We start from the raw sequence: 21390 nt of genomic DNA on the forward strand, positions 1-21390 counted from the left end.
ATCCGACTAGGAACCATGAGGTTGCGGGTTCGATCCCTGCCCTTGCTCAGTGGGTCAAGGTTCCGGCGTTGCCGTGAGCCGTGAGCTGTGGTGTAGGTCACAGACGCGGCTCGGATCCTGCGTTGCTGTGGCTCTGGCGTAGGCTGGCAGCTACAGCTCCGATTCGACCTCTAGCCCGGGAACCTCCATATGCCGCAGGAGCGGCCCAAGAAATGGCAAAAAGACAAAAAAAAAAAAAAAAAAAAAAAGCTCATCTCGGAAGAAGAAGTGGGGGTGGGGTCATCCTGTCAGCCCAAGAGCTCTCTGGCAAAGCTCCTTGCACAGTGTCAGGTATCCATTGGAGTTTTGAGAATAAGACTGGATGATGATGATAAGGATGACAGCAATAGTGAATGATGAAGATGGCGAGATTGCAAAATAATTAGAAGGCTATTGGCAGGTCGGAAAGATTCATAATTTTAAAAAAATTAAAAATTTAAGTTTTTAAATTTTTTTTAAAATATGTGAATATAATTTGTGTAGATATGAGACACTAACAAACTTAAATATATTCTTTTGAAAAGGAAATGTATCAGAGCTTGTCATTCAAAAATAAGTCAAACAAAACAAAAAGGATTGTAACATAGTAGTTTTTAAAAGCTCCTGCAAAAATAAAATGCTTGAATTCCTAAAGGAAATTATTTGTATTAATCAAAATAAAGCAGAATTTAAAGTTTGCCTGGAAATTCCCTTAACCTGGCCTTAGACACTGCTTTTGATTTCTTATTTTGCTCTCCATTGTCCTCCTGTCCTTTACTGTGAGAGATAATTTCAGTTTAAATTACATCATTACTGGCCTCATTTTAAAAATTTAAATGAGCAGACAAATGTAATTTATTATTTTCCCCATTTATGTCTTCTTTGCACTTTTTACTTCTCTTCTGTCATTTTTTCTTCCCCTTTCTCCTCTTCATCCCTTCCCTCTACCTACTTACTTTCTTCTCTTTCTTTTTCCCCACCACCTATACCCTAGAAAATGTGAAAACAGCCTGCATTTCTTCAAATCAAAGACTTTCATATTGTAGTATTTCTTTTGGAACATAAAGGAGAAAAAAAAAAAAAAACTTAACTCCCAAACTGCATAGGTGCACATTTGATCCTAGCTCTCCTGCCTGCCAAGCCTCCTCAACTATCTTTTACTCCAACATTCAGAAGTGTAGATTTCAGGCCATGATCATGTTAAATCCAGCCCAATTCCAGGTCTCAGGGTATTAGGCCCTTCTGGGGCTTCTCTGGAATTTGGTGCATGTGGGCTTCAGCATTTGCTAGACTAACAAACTGAGCTGATTAAGAGTTCTGGACTCAATCCAGGCTGAAGCTATGTACATTTCACTGCAAGTTATTTTAATTTTTAAACCAGAGAAACTCAAATATACCAAAGAATACGCCATTAACAGTCTATTGTGACCAGTAGTGACTTCTAATATAGGCCACCTCTATGAAATGATGTTACTCCTGATGAAAAAGGAAAATCTTCATAGAATTCTTTATATTGAATTTCTAAAAGTATTTAAAAGATTTTTCCTTCAGCAACATGCTGCATTTTTCAGTATAGGAAGACATAGGGTCTGTGTCTATTGCCTGACAAGATGGAAATTTTTCTTTACGCTTCAGCTATACTATTAGGGGAAAAAAAATAGGACTGAATTTGTATGGCTATGGCACAGCATCAGTTTCCTTAGATGTGAGCAAGAGGATATTGTGAGAGCCGAAGTGGACACCCTACCTGCTACACTGAAAACTAGGTAAAAGGCAGATATATATTAAAACATCTAAATTTTCACTAGAGATGAATAAGTTCTGAGGATCTAATGTATAGCATGGAGACTATAATTAATAATACTATACTGTATATTTTAAATTTGCTCAAAGAGGAGATCTTAAGTGGTCTTACCAAAAAGCAAACAAAAAAGATAACTATTTAAGGTGATGGAGTTAATTACATATTAATTGATTGTGGGATTCACTTCACACACTTGAGGCCCTCAAACAATGCTCAGCATATAATAGTTGCCAAAAAAACATTGAATTAATTTATTGAATTAATGAATAAAACATTTATCTCCAAAACCTGTTGCTTGTCCTTCAGGATACATATATATATCAAATCATCACACTGTACACCTTAAAGATGTTACAATTTTATTTGTTATTAAACATACTTCAGTAAAGCTGGAATAAAAATATGATCAGTCTCATCTTCAGATTCTCACTCTCTCTAGGGTTGCAATATAAAAATCTAATATGCCTGGTTAAATTTGAATTTCACATTAACCAACACAGAATTTTTAGTACAATATGCCATACTTATACTTGGTATTTATTTGAAAATCAAATTTAACTCAGAATCTTGTATTTTTTTCCTCTGCTGAATCTGGCTATCACACACTGTATTTCTCCCAACAAGTCCCTTGTCCTACTTTTGTCTTCTTTGTACTTATCAAACCATCTAGTATTACACTGTTTATTTATTTTTACTAGATCATTGTCCATGTTCCAGCACTGAAATGTTAGCTCTATAGAAGTAGAGATGTTTCTATTTTGTCTCTCATTGGAACTTGAGCCCCTTGAACAGTGCTCAACATATAATAATTGCTCAAAAAATATTGACTTAATTTATTGAATTAATAAATGAAACATTTATCTCCAAAACCTGTTGCTTGTCCATCAAATATATAGATAATTCATATGGATAACTAAATCTACAATATTTTCTTTTTTCTTTACTTTTGATGTTTTTTCCTGGGTAGCTTGAAATCACTCAAAGATAATGGATGATACTAATATTTTTGAGTACTTATTATATGCCTGCACTCTAAGTCATGTACGCTTAATACTCACAAAAATTTTATGAAATTGGTTCAATTTTTACTCTCAATTTGAAGATCAGAAAAATTAATCTTAACAATAAGTACATCCAGGTTCTTATAACCTAATTATCAGGCAAGACTTGAGACTTCATGGAGTAAAGCATTTTCTCAGTACTTATTTTAGGTTTTTATTGCTTTACAGTAGTGGAAACTTAAAAGACAATAAATAATATTCTTGCATTTTTTCTTTTTATGAAAATGTATTTTTACAAATCCTTGTCTAATATACTGGCAAAAAGTAAGAAAGAAAATTTTTTCTTTCTTTTTTTTTTCTTTTTGCCATATCTTGGGCCGATCCCACGGCATATGGAGGTTCCCAGGCTAGGGTTCTAATCAGAGCTGTAGCCAACAACCTACGCCAAAGCCACAGCAACGTGGAATCCAAGCCATGTCTGTGACCTACACTACAGCTCACGGCAACGCCGGATCCCTAACCCAACTGAGCAAGGCCAGGGATCAAACCCTCAACCTCATTGTTCCTAGTTGGATTCATTAACCACTGAGACACGACAAGAACTCCAGAAAGAAAAATTATTAACAAACAACTAACTTAAAGGAATCTTTGCTAACAAAAGTAATTTAGAACTTCACTTCCCAGAGGTGAAATTATATGGCTTTTTAATTAATTTTTCTTCACAAATTACACATAATTAATTGTAGTATTAAACAACACAGTTTCACAAGAGTTTTCATTTTGGGCTTTACTGATGCAATTCTACATACATTCAGAGAAACTGAAAAGAGAGGGCTTCAGTGTATTTTCTTATGTTATTCAATATTCTACAGGCTTCCTTCCAAACCAAGCAACTAAAATGAAGCACAACTTCCCTTCCCAAGAGGGTTTCACTTGTTCCTTTTCTTGCCTCCATTGCCTTGACCCCCTTGCCTTTCTTCCTGTGCTTTTGACTTTCCTTCTCTTTTCTTCCACCCACAGGCACTTTTGAAATGGCCTCAGATGGGAGAGTGAGATCAGAAAAATGCCTATAGAACCCTCTACACGTGGATCTGGCAGGCATTCAACACAAATGCAATTAGAGGGCTTACCCTTGCGTGAAATACTTACTTTCCTGATAGTAACCAACATTAAATTTTAGGAATGCTAGGGCATAATGTTTCTATGTCAGACCTAAGATCCTCAGCTTTTTCTTTCCTCAGACCTAAGATCCTCAACTTTTTCTTTCCTCAGAGTTATTGTTTTCAAAGTCTGTGTATCGTATCAAAAGGCCCACCAAGTGATAAATAGGAAAGCATGAATTTAATTAAAATCCACTTGGGACAACTGCATCTTGCATTGGTATTCTTTGGCCAGAGTCTGAGAAGTTGTAGCAACCCATCCAGAGGTACTGAAGAGCATTGTTCATACAATAAATATTAACTATGAGACTGCACCATGCCATGGGCTCAGACCAATGTGAAGCCCTGAAGTTCTCCGTCAATAGTGGACATATGCAACTAAACAGGAATTGCAGGATAATTGATAAAGGTGATTCATCTGTTTTATTCCTTTATACTATAGAATTTCCACAAATAAAAGAAGCCTAAATAGAATTTTTCTTGCTTTGGGCAAAGATGAAAATATTTCAAATGTACAAATTTCAATTTGGTCAGTTCATTGACAGAGAAAAAAGCAATACACACACACATCCCATATGTTTGTTAAGTATTTAAGTTCTGAAACCTGGAAAAAAGAAAGTAGTTTATAAGGTTTTTTTTTTTTTTTACCTTAAATAAGTTTAAATGTTGTGTTATTACAGTCTCATTAATTTCAGTCACTATATTTTATTCTACTTTATATCCTTGGAACCTAGATTTAAAAATAAATACAATTCAATAAATATAGTTCAATCATAATGTATATAATACTAAGAAAGGCTATGCAGTGTTAAAATATATGTAGAAATCTTTGATTTTTTTAACAGAATAAAATGAATAGATAAACACTAAAAGTACTCTTAAAATATAAGTAGCATTTATTGGGTGTTCACGATGTACCAGTCACACTACTAAGGACTTTGAAAGCATTAGGTCATTCAGTCTTCAGATAGCCTTGAAAGGTAAAAAAAAAAAAAAAAAAAAAAAAAAAAAAACAAAAAAACAACAATTTACAGATGAGAATCTGAGGCTAAGAGAGCTTAAAGAAGTTGTCCAAGATCACACTTTATAAGGGGTATGTATGAGCTTCCCATAGCTGATATAATAGGTTATTACAAACCTAGTGGCTTAAAGCAACAAAAATGTCTTCTCTCACAGTACAAGAGGTCTGAATTAAGTATCACTGGGCTGAAATCAAGGTGTTTGCCAGCTTGTGCTCCCTCCGGAGGTTCTTCAGGAGAATCTCTTCTTTGATTCTTTCAGTTTCTGGTGCCTCCTAACATTCCTTGGCTTGTGGACATAGCATAGCAATCTTTTAAGGGCAGCATCTTCATATTTTTCATTGTTCTGTATTCACAGTAACATCTCTGTTCGTAGATGTGCAGTGTCCCTCTGCATCTGTCTTAGAAAGAGATGGCATTTATGACCTATCCATATAATCCAATATAATTTTCTCATCTCAAGATTTTTAATTTAATCACTTCTGCAAAACATCTATGATATTACATAACAATCATAGGTTTCATTGATTAGGATCCAGTATCTTTTAGGGGCCTTCTTTCCTTTAAGAATGATTATTGTCCTGCGGTTTGGAGTGTGGTGTAAAATTAGGAAGACCTGATATCAGAGTCTAGGAGAGAAGGTAGGAAACATTTGCAGTAGTTTATACATAAAATGATGAGCACCTGATCTGGGGTGATGGTGAAGGAAGTAGAACATTTGGTCAGGAGATAAAAAAGACAAAATGCCAAGACTTGTGATTAAGTAGATCAGAAATACAACAGAGTTGTAAGAACTTTGTTTTCATTCAACAACATTTATGAGCACTATCTATATGCCAGTCATTGCTTGGATCCAAATATGGAGAGTTAAATTACAATTCTTAAGTTCAAAAAAGTGGGATTAAAAATGAGAATATATCAACAAGTGATTAAAATAGGGCATGATAGGAATGATCTCACAGGGTATGTGGGAACACAGTGAAAAAGCACTGCTCGAAATGGGTGTGTATATCAGGGAAGGTGTTTTATTTTGGATTCTTCCAGAATCAGGATTAACACAAAGTTCCATTCCAAGTAGGATGTGAGGTCAGTACACATAAGTAGGGGAATAGGAAATTGAGACAGGGAAGACAGAGAGGCCTCTAAATCATTCATTTTCCAGCCAGTTATCAGTGAGTTAATTGGAGCTGAATTCTCCTGGGACTCTCTGGGAGCTAATGTAGAAAAGATGCTATAGCGTTATCCCACCCAGTGCTGGGGTGGCTGGGAGATTTATACACCAAATCTCAATGAAAAATTATAAAATCAAGTCATTGTATTTGTCATAGAGGTGCTTTAGCATCTGTCCGAAAAACACTTATTTTTCACATGTAAATTATACTTTACTAGCCCTTCAAATAAGATTTCGGTAATGGTTAAATGTTCTTATTTCATATCACTAGGGAAGAAAGAGATTGATTACAGCCGAGAATGCATAAGGAACCTTCAATCCAGTCATCATATATTGATGAACCAGAGTCTCCACTTCTTAGCATTAAGTGTATTAATTTATTTTTCTCTTTCTGAAGGTGCCTTCTACTTGGGGCTATACATGCCATCTTCTACACTTCAGCATTCTCGTTCTTACGTAGAAATTTACTGTGCAGATGGGCAGTATATATCTGAGCTAACATCCATTTTTCTTTTACCTCATTTTTTCAGGGGTTCCTGAAATCTTTTACTACTTTTTTTGGAGGCAGGATTATTCCACAATATTACAAATAAAAATTTAAACTGGATTTCTACAAATAGTCATAGGAATAAAAAAATTCCATGGGCTTACAGAGTTGGATCTTGTTTTCCACCTGAATTGTGGGCCTGTTTTTCAAACAGCAGAAAAATACCTCAGAGCTTCCTGGCCTGGGTGCCTCTCTCACCTTTGGCTCCCCACTTCCTTACACTATGTGCATTTTATTTGTGATTTATCAAACTATCAGAGGGCTAATCCATCAAAAATCTAATCACCTGTAGTTTTTATGGACTGTTCAGTAATAAAAATAGGAGTTTGAACTCCCTGACATGGAAACCTTCAAGAAGCCATGGAATGTGGTCACTGGTATTTCTGGTATCTTTTAAATGTCAAGAGAGCAGAATTTCTCTTGTCAGTTGTCACAGTAAGGCTAACAATTAAAGCCATCTGCTCTTCGTTTCACTCCCCAAGGGCATCTTTCATTTTTCACCAACTTCCTGTTGTTGACAGCACAGTTCCTCCCAGTTTCTCTCTGAAACTGTGAGGTCACCACCGTGCACAGGCCATTCAGTGAACTGCTGGTTTGCTACAACCTCCACCATGTCCATTGCCCCAGGAGCTGCACCTCCAGTAACTAGGACCCTGAAGCAGGGTGAAGACACAGATCGTGAAGAACATCGGCTTCTCCCCAACCAGTGCTGACGAGGGCAATTGCCATGCATAGCAGATGCTGCTTCGGGGCACTTTTTTATTTAAGAAAGAAGATAAGTAGAAAGGGAAAGAGAAAAAGGGAGGGAGAAGAAACATAATGAAGGAAAAAAGGAAGTAAAGGAGAAAGGAAGATGGGAAAAATAACAGAAAAAAGAGAGAAACAGAAGAAAGCAAGGAAAGGGGGAAAAAAAAGCTAGTCTATGTTTTCTTTTTTAATTTAGGCTCATTACTTAACACTGAAGGTGTTAAAATAAGATTCGTCATTCACAAATTCTATATGCCTTTGTTGTAGTGTTTATCTTAAAAGATGGATGATAGCAAATAGAAAAGAGCAGAAAGTATATAGGGAGTTCCCCATCATGGTTCAGTGCTTAGCAAGCCTGACTAGTATCCTTGAGGACACAGGTTTGTCCCTGGACTTGCTCAGTGGGTTAAGGATCTGGCGTTGCCATGAGCTGTGGTATAAGTCACAGATTCAACTCGGATCCCACGTTGCTGTAGCTGTGGTATAGGCCCTAGCCTGGGAATATCCATATGCCTCAGGTGTAGCCATAAAAAGACAAAAAAAAAATATATATATATATATATATGTGTGTATGTATATATATATATAGGAAGTTTATAAATTCCATAGACTATAAGAAATCATTAATGTGAACTGATTGCTGTAAGTCAAACCAATGATTTTGCTGACTAATATACTCAAGGGCTGCTCTTTTTTGGTTATCAGAGTGCCATAAAACAATAAGAAAAGTAATCCATCCCGATGCTGAGAAGAAAATCACCTTCCAGTTCTGGGGATAGATTTATTTTCCTGTCTGATATCCAAGGCAGTCAGATATTACATACTTATGAATGTTGTGACTTCATAACACAATATTTATATGAATTTATTGGTCAACCCAATCCAGTCGAAAGCAGAGTTTCTAGAAATTCTGTCAGCCTGAAGATAATGTATAAGCTAGAGAAATACACAGTTTTTACTTCAAGTAGAAATTTAAAAATGCCTAATCAGACTTGTTAATAGGCTTCTCAGTTTTATATGTACTTTTCTAATCAAAGCTAATGAATAAATTCTAAGGAGTAAGTCCCTTTGACTCTGTAGTTAGCAGAATCAAACAGGTCACTTCACAGCTCCAGAGACATGGTATTTGCCTATTAGAGACAGAATTTAGTTTATTTGGATTAGCAAATTAGTCGCTCAAGAGATTCATTAGTTTAGGTCCCTTAGGCACTATTTAATAAATTGCTTCTGTAGCCTTTTATAGTGTAATACTTCATGTGAAGGACCCTGTAGTTAGCCCATTTGGCTCATTAAGAATACAGTTATAGTAAATATCCCTCATGTAATCAGCTCTGGATTTTCTGAGTTCATAAAGCACAAAGTGTCACCACGGTGTGTGAGGTTTAAATTTGTGTCAAATAGCGGCGCAGTGTTTGAAAACACAGAGCTAAAATCACAAAAGTCAATAAGATTCCAAACAGTTTTTGTTCTTCATGCATTAAGAATGGCGACAGCCTTCGACAGTATATTTCCCTAATAATCATTGAGTTGTCATTTCTTTGAATCTTTTCTTTCATAAGCTAGATCAAAGTTATTAAAATTTGTTTTCTATATCTTCTTCAAATATATCAAGTAAATGCCTATCAGTCTAATAAAGAAAAAAATATTTTTCTTAAACATGTCTGAAGAAACATTTTTGAATGAATATATCTTTGGGAAAGCAACACTATAGCAAGCTCAGAGTCAAAATAATTAAGCTGTATAGTTCTTTAATTTTTGGGGGGGCGGGGGGGCTTTTCAGGGCCACACAACAGCATATGGAGATTCCCAGGCTAGAGGGTCCAATCAGAGCTGTAGCCGCTGGCCTACATCACAGCCACAGCAATGTGTGATCTGAGCCATGCCTGTGACCTACAGCACAGTTCACGGCAACACTGAATCATTAACCCACTGAGTGAGGCCAGGGATAGAACCCACGTCCTCATGGATGCTAGTCAGATTCACTTCTGCTGAGCCATGACAGGAACTCCCTGTGTAGCTCTTTATATTGATATAAATATTTTTCTTACCTACTGTTTCTGACAAATGACAAAATATCATGGATCTTTCTCCAAGATCCAATTCTAGAAGAGTCAGAAATGCAATAGAGAAGTTAATGAATTATGAAAATAACTGTCTCCTCTCCCACAAAAAATAAAGGAAAGAAAATTCTGGTGGGTGCCAGCAAGGAGGGAGATAAGAGTAGGCACTTGTATGAAGGGGAAAAATAGCATACACATATAAATAATATAAAAGAAATAATAATGAAAGGAGCTTTTACAGAAAATGATAATTTGTCTCGATCTGAGTTTGTGATTAATTTACCTCTCTGTACTTGCTATCCAAAAAAGGTGAAAAATAATAAAATGTCCAAGAGGAGGGACTGAACCCATATGCTCACTGAATTTCAGTCTTAATATCAAATGGAAATAGAAAACAAATGAGTAAATTAATATTAGTGCTAGAGCCATTATTGGATTTTTTTGGAAGTTATATAGCAGCTGGAATCAAATTAACAATAAAAAAAAACTGGAATAAAGATTGTGTTATCAAAAGCTTCAAGAGTTAACTATCATAATTTTTTTTCTATTCAAGTCCTGTAAAAAAATCTAAATGCAAGCATGCGAAGGCTAGAAATGCATGCAGGCCCTGGGATGATTGTACCATAGTATAAGGATTCCTCTACCAACCTCAACATGTGTAAAACATTCAGGCACAGTATTCACTTCAAATAGAGAAAAGAGCTCAAAGTAGAGTGGGAGAGCCACCATGAAGATTCTTAGTGTGAGGCCAGAGAGAAAAGCAGAAATATTGTTCAGACTACTATAGAGGATCCAATGATGAGAAAGAAAATAAGAATCAAAGGGGAAAGACTCTCAGCAGAGCAGTAAAATTCACTCATTTCCCTTATCTCCAGGATATGTCTTTCCTTCCTTTTCAGTTAAAGTGATCTCTGTATTGTCATCTTGTTTCCTGCTTGTGCAATCCAAAACCAGATTCGTAATCCCTATCTCCTCTCTAAAGCTGGGGGAAATCAATGTATGGATTCATGTATCCAGATCAGGAGGCCTGCTGAGAACTTTCCGTGGTCAAACTCAAGGGAAAAATAGGTAGGTAGGTAGGCAGGTAGGTAGATAGGTAGATCAGAGCCTTTATAATACTACAAGGCATAATCTATCTGCAGATAGGACATTCATGAGTCTTTATGTACTAACAACTGACAATAATATATAAGAATAACTAGATTAACTGAGAAAACCTCATCAATAGATGCTAAAATGACAGCTAGTAAAAGGCAGTGTTTGTACTGCGTAACAGACCTGTAGCAAGCTAGGATTTAAAAGACTCTTAGCTCATCAGCTTTCTTAACTTGCAAATAAGTATTTATCAAAAGCCAACAGAGAATATGATATTTAAGAGTGAAACATTAGAGACTTGAATTTAACTGTGTCAATCTAGCTTTGCCAGTTAAATGAAGGCACGTACTATGTTCCTGAATCAGAGCACCTATATTATAAAGGTGCCTTTACTTTTCTTTATCTTTTCCCACAAGAAAGGAAGCTGCAGAGACGTGCTGATGGCAGAGACTTTTCTTGTTAATTAATCATTGCATTCCTACTGTCTAGGACATGTCTAATGCATTGTGGACACAATGGGTACACCAAATATATTTGTTAAATGAGCACATAAATGCTATTCATTGTAGCCTTTATAAGGGACTTAAAGCATCAGATGAACTTTGGTCCAAGCTATCCTATGTAAAACCTGAGACAACCGCTAGATATATATGACTTTGTTAAGATGCACTCTTTCTGCCTATTATTACCTCCTTTCACATTGTCTATATTTGAAATACCTTTTTTCTCCTCTCCCTAATTACAGACTTTTAAAATTTTCATGAAATATTTTTTACTCAACAAAACTTCCTTCTAGTTTTGCTGTGGCAGAGGCTCATCACCAAGACAGACTGAGGAATATAAAGGATGGGGAACCAAGACTGGGAGAGGAAAAACAAGAATAATAAAGTGTCTTTCCTTTAAGATTAAGGTCTGATTCTCATTAGTACCATTAATTTTTTTTTCTTTTAGTCTTTGGAAACACAGACCAGCATCTATCTTAATGGATGATCTAATTCATGCCACTGTCTCCAAGAATTATAAAATCTAAACCATACAAGATAAATAATAGCCTAACCTATTCATAAAATTGTCTAAAGGAAAGAATTTCCACAATTTCTGGTTTCCAAATTCATGTAAATATCTTATTTCTTGATTAGCTTAAATTCTATTATCCTCTCTTTCTCACTCTTTCCCTCTCTCTACTTGTATTAACCTACCCAGGCTGCTGTAACAAAATACTACAGGCTGGTGTCTTAAACAATAGATATTTATTTTCTCAAAACCTTGGAGGCTAGACGTACAAGATCAAGGTGCTCTCAAGTGTTGGTTTTGGTGAAACGTTTTTTTTCCCTGACTAGTAGATAACGCCGTTGTTAAATGAGCACATAAATGCTACTCATTGTGGCCTTTATAAAGGACTTGAAGCATCAGATGAACTTTGGTCCTCATAAAGCCATCTCTGTGTGTGTGCGCGTAAGAGAGACAGAGACAAAGACAGAGAAGACAGCACTCTAGTGTCCCTTCCTGAGAACACCAGTCATATCAGATCAGGGCCTCACCCTTAGGACCTCATTCAACCTCAGTTAACTCCTTAAGGCTCTTTCTCCAAATATAGTCACATTGGGGATTAGGTTTCAACCTAGAGATATTAAGAGATACAGTGCTGTCCTTAGCATCCATGTAGACAAACTTTCAAATTCCTGTGAGATCTGTGACTTCAGGCAAACTCTCCAATTTTCTTAGCTCTAGTTCCTGTTCTTTTAAGTGGAAACAATAAAAGTGAACATTAAAATGTCTTTGTGAAAATTTAATAAAACAAATTATAACACCCCTGAATTTAGCTGAAAATATATTATCTAATAACTTTTGCTATTAATTACTCTCAAAGTATTATAATGACTCCCTTCAGTCTTTTCTCTTCCAGTTTTTATAACCAAAACCTTTTCCCATTTCTTCAAAACAGAATCTTATCCAGTATTTGTATGTTTTCTTTTATTGGTTTAACAAATATTAATCGATTTCTTCTTGTATGACAGACAGTGGTGCTAGGCACAGGATATACAGTGTTACTGAAATAGTACTCTTGCCCCTTATTGTCTAGATGGGGGAATGGACACCAACTAGTGAAAAGACCAATGCTGTACAATTATAAGTCAGCCGTTGGGAGCAATTTTAGGAAAGTTTAGTTTATTGTGGCTGAAAGAACATGATCAAGGGAAGAGAGGGCAGGAAGACCTCACTTTTCATGGTCTTTATTTTCTGTCTTAGATCTTCTTAAAGTCTTTACAATTCCCCTAGCTTTTAGAAAGTAAAACCACTTCCTAAGGCTGAAATACATTGGGTGATTTTAAATAAATAAAATGAAAAGTCTCAGGATTTCTCTAACAGACAAATCAGAACTAAAGCACTAGAGACTTTGGTGGCCAGTGAGTGATTCACTTAAGACAGACCAGATTTTCAAACAACTGTTAGTCAATGGATTAAATTTTTAAAAATACTGCAGAAAATAGGTACCTATTGAAAGAATCTTATGTCAGAGAAAAGACTGCTGTGACCTACCAGTACAATATTATACTGAACAGAGTACATATTTTTAAATCATGCATGCATAGTTTTAACATATAGAATTCTATATTCATAGGAGAAGTGTCTGGAAATAAGTGATATACAACATACACTAAGAACATTTTCTTAAGTCTATACAAATATTTGTAGAGAAAAGTTAACATCTTATTATAGACTACCTAAGTAATGGATTAATGGATCACCTAACCAAAAGGTAGTCAAGTGTAAAAGTGGTAGGAAAGAGAAAGGAAGGGAGGAAGGAAGAAAGGAAGGAATGGAGGGAGGGAGGGAAGAAAGAAAGGAAGGAAAGAAAGAGAGAGAGGGAGTAAGGAAGGAAGAAAGGGAGAGAGAGAAAGAAAGAACAAAAGAAAAAAATAAAAGAGAGAGGGGGAGGGAGGGAGAAAGAAAGAAAGGAGGGAAAAAGGAAAACAAAAAGTCATATTAAAACATATAATTGTAATGGCCCATTCAACATGATAAGGTTATTTTCAACTTCCTGCTCATGTTTATACCATACTTATTGAAGGCAGCTAGTAATAGATATATATAATTATTCAACAAATGATGTGTTCCTATGTTTTTATCTGTTTAGCTGTCAATCTGTGTAGTAAAGTCTGCAGCATTGGAGTAGATGTTACAGATCATTTGATGTAGCCCCTCTCAATTTATAGTTGAAGATACTGATTCCTAGGGATGTCAATGGCCCCCATACCCTAGAATTTAGACTTTCATACCCTAGAGTAAGTTCCTCTCTCCTTTAGTTCAAAAGTCTCCTAAGTTCCTATCCAAGGGTAGACATGTACCATGATATGCATTAGTTAAATAATTATCCTTTTTGCAGAAGATCTGACAATCAAATAATATATAATTGAGTATAAGTACCTCTCCCAAGATCTAGGCTATTCCATTTTTTTTATTTATTGCATAGCAGTATAAATTAATACTATGTTAATAGAATTGTACACATACAAAAAGTGAAGTAAATTTTGAATAGATGTTGGAGAATCTGAAGTAAGTGGGAAGGTGGAGTTCCCATTGTGGCTCAGGGGTTAATGAACCTGACTAGCATCCATGAGGACACAGGTTTGATCCCTGGTCTCACTTAGTTTTGTTAAGGATCCAGCAATGCTGTGAGCTGTGGCGTAGGTCGCAGAAGCAGCTAGGATTCTGCATTGCTGTGGCTATGGTGTACATCAGCAGCTGTAGCTCCAATTGAACCCCTAGCCTGGGAACTTCCGTGTGCCATGGATGTGGCCCTAAAAAGACAAAAAGACAAAATTTTTTTTTTTTTTAGTTTTTAAAAATGAAGTACGTAGGAAGGCGACTCCTTTTCAGAGAAAATGAGAAAAATATTTGAGGTTAACACAAAGTCCTGTTTCTAAAATAGACCTTCAAAAACACTGAAAATCACTATAAATATTATATTCATGCACATTATGGATAATGCACATAATTGAGGGTATTGAAAACATACTTTTATGAAATTAAAATCATTAAATATTTATAATATTTAACAGTTTTATAAAATTAACAGTTTTATCAAAATGTATTAAATTTGTTCCTTATTATTGGATTTTAAAGATTTTTTCCCAGTATTTTTCTATGCTTAACTTATTTGTCTACTTCAGAAAAATTGCAAAAATATCGTACCTATTTTGCTTTAATTGATTTTAATAAATCATATTTTTCTTTTTAAATTATAAAAGAAAAATTCACACTGACAGCTGCATGTGAATCAGTGAAACTGGACACACCCTCACACCATGCACAAAAATCAACCCAAAATGGCCTAAAGATGTAAACATAAGAAATGACATCATCAAACCTCTAAGAAGAGAACATATGCAAAACATTCTTTGACATCAACCATACAAATGTTTTCTTAGGCCAGTCTCCCAAGGCAATAGAAATAAAAACAAAAATAAACAAATGGTACCTAATCAAACTTACAAGCTTTTGCACAATAAGGAAACTATAAACAAAACGAAAAGACAACCTATGGAATGGGAGAAAATCATTGTAAATGATGCAGTCAACAAGGGCTTAATCTCTAAAATATACAAACAACTCATAAAACTCTACAACAAAACAAACAAAAGTAGTAGACATTTCTCCAGATGAGTCATACGAATGGCCAGTGGGCACATGAAAAAATGTTCAACATCACTAATTATTGGAGAAATGCAAATCAAATCTATAATGGGTACCACCTCACACTTGTCAGAATGGTCACCGTTAATAAGTCTACAAATAATAAATGCTGGAGAGGGTATGGCAAAAAGGGAACCCTCCAACACTGTTGGGAATGTAAATTGGTGCAACTCCTATGCAGAACAGTATGGAGATTCCTCAGAAAACTAACTCAGAGAACTACCATATGATCCAGCAATCCTACTCCTAGGCATATATCTGGACAAAACTACAGTTCTAAAAGATACATGCACCTGTATGTTCACAGCAGCACTATTCGTAACAGCCAAGACATGGAAACAACCTAAATGTCCATTAACAGGTGAATGGATTAAGGAGATGTAGTCATATATAAGGAATGAAATACTACTCAGCCATAACAAAGAACAAAATAATGCCATTTGCAGCAACCTAGATGTAATAAGAGATTCTCATACTAAGTGAAGTCAGAAAAAGATTGATATCACATATGTGGAATCTAAAATATGGCACATATGAACATATCTACAAAAGAAACTGACTCACAGACATAAAGAGCAGAGTTGTGGTTGCCAAGGGGGAAGGGAGAGGGAGTGGGGAGTTTCGGGTTAGTAGATGCAGACTTTTACGTTTAGAATGGATAAACTATAAACTACAAGGTCCTGCTGTCAGGAAACTATATCCAGTTTCCTGGATACAACAAGGTGGAAGATAATGTAAGAAAGGGAATATATATATATATATGACTGGGTCACTTTTCTGTACAGCAGAAATTGGCACAACATTGTAAATCAACAATAATAAAAAATCCTAATAAACTAATTTTGCACTTTCAATTATTTCAGACTTCCATCATTAACACTGGCTTTTAAAAATTACAAATAATGTAGAAAACTTTGTGTTATTAGATCTCTATAGTTTATTCTCTGTATTGGAAGATTCTATAAAAGATGCTGGTCTTCAAACTGAGAAATAAGTATTTTTTGAATATCCCTATGTACAATAAAAATTTAAATTTTATACATACTTTTTTTTGTTCTTTACACATAGTTCTTTGCTATTTTGAATATAATTTCTATAATTTATTTTATTAGTATTCAATAGTTATGTGATAATATGCTCAAGTCCTAAATTAGATCTTTAGATAGTATTTACTATTGTGAATGATTCTCCATCAGCATCCTTAAACTTAAGCGTTTGTCCATTCCATAAGGCAATAGTCTGCATCTGTGATCATGCTGTGTAGCACTGGTCACTTGTGATGGAGCATAATGATGTGACAAAAAAATATATACACTTGTATATGTAACTGGGTCACCATGCTGTACAGTAGAAAATTGACAGAACACTGTAAACCAGCTATAATGGAAAAAAATAAAAATCATTATACAAAAAAATTTAAAAGTTAAAAAATTAAAAATCAAATGTTTGTCCATATTCTCAATGTAATTGTCTATGTATGATTAAATTTCTCTGCACTGATAGGGACATTTATCACCACCTTTCTTATTTAATGCATAGTACATTTATTTTATTATTTAAACATTAATTTGTTTAACATTAAATGAGTGACATTCCTCTAAATAGCCATGATATTTATACAGTTAACAAAACTACATGGATTTAACAAATTAAATTTCCCCATTGTCTGCAAAACTGCTTAATAAAATCTTTCAAAATATCCAATGAAAACTTTAACTCCGGCGCATCCATTTCTCTTAGATGCTTTAACACCGTATTTTTTTTTTTTTTTTTTTTTGTCTTTTTTTTGCTATTTCTTTGGGCCGCTCCTGTGGCATATGGAGGTTCCCAGGCTAGGGGTCGAATCGGAGCTGCAGCCCCTGGCCTACGCCAGAGCCACAGCAACACAGGATCCGAGCTGCGTCTGCAACCTACACTACAGCTCACGGCAACACCGGATCCTTAACCCACTGAGCAAGGGCAGGGATCGAACCCGCGACCTCATGGTTCCTAGTCGGATTTGTTAACCACTGCACCACGACGGGAACTCCTTAACACCGTATTTAGAAGAAAAAAACACAAAAAATATTCTTATATAGAGATTACAAACAGTACTATGGATTTAATTTTCATTTGCATCGTTTTAATTCTTCTTGCTAACATTTTTTTTTTAGGGCCACACCCATGGCTTATGGAGGCTTCCAGGCTAGGAGTCTAATCAAAGCTACAGCTGCCAGCCTACTCCAGAGCCACAGCAATGCCAGATACAAGTTGCATCTGCGACCTACACCACAGCTCATGGCAACGCCGGATCCTTAACCCACTGAGCGATGCCAGGGATTGAAACCGCAACCTCATGGTTTCTAGTCAGATTAGTTTCTGCTGCACCACCGCAAGAACTCCTCTTCTTGCTAACTTTGGCTTTTTATAATTTCCTGGAATTATCTCCCTAACAATGTAGCAATACTACCAAACTCAAAAGAAAAGTAATACTGTCTTAGACTAGCTGATGTTGCAGAATCTGGAATGCGAACTTGTTGGTTCTTGGTTAGGCCAGGAAGTCTTGCTGCACAGTCTGAGGTGATTCACATCTGAGCCTCTAGCTCTTAAGCAGCATCTTGTTTTATAAGTCTCTAGTGCTACCTCATAGGACTTCTAATTTTATGTAGCTTGAGGCTTCCTAAGTGTTGATGTTAACTTCTAATTTTTGTATGACTTCCATCAGCTAACTCATTGTTCTGCTCTTATGCCGTATTGGCCTGGTCAGTTAGTATTACTGTGAATTCACCCATACCTTATCTGTATCTCATTGCTGTTTTCATCATTGATTGTGATATTAGCTGTAGGGGTTTTGTAGATGCCTTTTATCAAGTTGATGAGGTTACTTTCTAATATTGGATAGCTAAGAGGTTTTATAATCAGTGAGTGTTGAATTGTATCAGATGTTTTTACTCATTTATTGGAAAGACTATATAACTTTTTTTTTCCTGTTAATGCTGTGTATTACAGTGCTCATTTTTAAGGTTGTATCAATATTGCATTCTTAGGATAAAACCAGCATCATGCTGGAGTCAGCTTTCACCAGTTAGTGAGAACCAGTTGTTCAGTTTTCAGGAATTCTGCTGCTAGCAAGTTTTTAAATACAAACATTATTAAACATTATTATATAAACTTATGAAAAGAATATGCAAAAGTAAAAGTACCAAATACTCAAAACTCATCACTTCCTAATTACTTTATTACATTTTTGTATTACCTATGATCTTGAGGTTATTTATAAGCTATTTTATCTGTATGATGGAAATACTGAGTAATATTGAGCCCTCTTCTGGCTCAGTGATGTCACATTAATAGCTTAAAACTATCATGCTGGGAGAATTTGCCCCGTGAAAATAAGTAATTGCTACAAGTCAAAGCTTGATTTATTATTTTGTTGATTGTCTATAGTTAGAGAAGTATATATTTTCACCTCAGTTTTAATAAATACCAAAAAGTTTTCCAATTTTATGTCAGTTGCCAGGCAATAGCAAAAAATGCTCATAGTCGCCTTGTATTATCTATTTAGAGATTTGTAATAACATCATTATATCATTGCTTTTTTCGGTAAATCATGGAGGGTTTTTCTCTTATTTTCTTGGTCAGCTTTGCTTGGGATTTATCAATTTTATAAATCTTTTAAAAAAACAAGTGCTTGAATTTCTACTCTACAGTACTGTGACCCAAGTACCGTACTAATGTTGGTTTTCCCATTAACTTTCTTTCCAGTAGTCATTGCCTCACTTTCCACTCAAATGGACGTGATTTTATTTGTATTTTTAAGTTGGTGTTTGGATTTTCATTTAAGATTTTATTTCAAGAAAAGATTTTACTATATTAAAATGTGTGTTTCAAAAAATTCTTGACTTTCTTTTTGTAAATCTGTATTCTATATTATTGATTTCTTTTTTTAAAGAAAGAAATAGAACATTTTATTTGAGTCAGATTTGAGGATTATAACCTGGGAAGAGTATCTCAGAAACCTCTACAAAATCCATAATTGTACACAATCCCAGATTTAAGTATCATTGTGGTGGGTCACATGATCCCTTACAAGATCAAGAAGGGAATGTTATCTTTAAAGGATTTGTCTGGTTGGCGATAGGAGAATGTTGCTCTTTATGATTTTTAAAATTTTTTTATTAAATTATAGTTGATTTACAATGTTGTTCCAGTTTCTGCTGTACAGCAAAGTGACCCACTCATATGTGTGTGTGTGTGTGTGTGTATATATATATATATATATATATATATATATATATACCTTCCCTTTCTTATATTATCTTCCATAATGTTCTATCCCAGGAAATGGGATATAGTTCCCTGTGCTATACAGCAAGACCTTGTAGTTTATGCATTCTAAATGTAATAATTTGCATCTATTAACCCCAAACTCTCAGTCCATACCACTCCCTCCCTCTTCCCCCTTGGCAACCACAAGTCTGTTCTCTATGTCTATGAGTCTGTTTCTTTTGTAGATAGGTTCACATGTGCCATATTTTAGATTCCACATATAAGTGATATATGGTATTTGTCTTTCTCTTTCTGACTTAACTTCACTTAGTATGAGCATCTCTAGTTACCTCTAGATGCTGCAAATGGCATTATTTTGTTCTTTTTCATGGATGAGTAGTGTTCCATATATGTACCACATCTTCTTAATCCATTCATCTGTTGATGGGCATTAGCATTGTTTCCATGTGTTAGCTATTGTGAAAGTGCTTCAGTGAACATATGGGTGCATGTATCTTTTTGAATTATAGGTATATTATTTTATTGACTTTGCTTTTACTCTTATTGATATCTTCTATCTCTAACTACCTCTATCTTTTATTTATTCTTTCTTTTACCATTTCTTAAAGTAAAGGCTTAATTCATTTTAAACCTTACTCTTTTCTAACAGAAGCATCTAAAGCTTTACATTCCCTGTAATCATTGCTTTAGCTATTCACATAAATTTCAACATGTGATATTTTCATGATCATTCAGTTCAGAATTGTTTTAAAATTTCCATTGTGTAATCATCTTTAACCCATAAATTTGTCATGAGTATGTTTTTTAATCCATGTATTCTTAATATATTTTCCCCTTAAAGCTACTAGCCAATAGTATCTTATTAGCAATAATATCTCAATGCTAAAGTAATAAGATGTTTACAATCTTTTTCAACTATCAAATTTTCTTAAATATTATTGATTTCAAATTTTAGAAACTTTGTGAAATTTTAAAAAATTCATCTTCAAGTCCAGAGATTTAAATAGCATTTTGAGAAATAAGGATTTGTTGGATAACAGTAGATATGTTTTATCTATGTTATATGTTACCTTTCAGTTTATCTTAAGTATATAAAATATCATATCTAAAATGACCCACAAGCTATGCCATCTTCAAAATGACATCTCATTTAATACTCATATCAATTAATTTCTTGTTTTCCTCCTTTGAGCTTTGTATTGCAGATTATTACATTTATTTTTTTCCTCCATTTTATTAACAGAAAAAAATGAGGCTTAAAAAAATGACTTCCCTTAGTGATAGATAGAAAGTGACAGAAGGATTTATACCTGAGTCTTTTGAGTAGCACCTCAGTGCCACATACCTTCTAACAATGTTGGGGTAAGGATTACTTGAGAGAAAATCTGTAAAGCAGAGTTCCCAATACAAAGTTTCCACCAAAACTACATGGCTACTTTTGTTTTTACAGGAATTTTACCTTCGTTTTTCCAAAAGATGATCTTGTTCCAGATGGCCATGGAGATAAATGCCACAAGCATTTAAATTGTCATTTTACTTAAGCAAGTATAGTTCAGTGTTGTCAGGCCTAATGTTCCCTTTTTATAACAAGCACTTTATAATACCTTTTCTATCCTGAAATGAAATTCCTAAATAATATGTCTTAACAAAAAATTTCAGTACGAAGAATAAATAGTCCTACATATTATAGATTTCACTATGATCATGGCTACACTAGAAGACATAATGAAGTAGTCAAACACTTGTTCACATGCATAGAATAATATGAATGCATCAGGTAGAAGTACAAACTGAAGCAGTA

This window comes from Sus scrofa, chromosome 8, assembly GCF_054392235.1.
Source record: "Sus scrofa isolate SSC_HxYL_T2T_F1_AM1 chromosome 8, Sscrofa_HxYL_maternal_Yorkshire_Landrace_v2.0, whole genome shotgun sequence".
Taxonomy (NCBI): Eukaryota; Metazoa; Chordata; class Mammalia; order Artiodactyla; family Suidae; genus Sus; species Sus scrofa.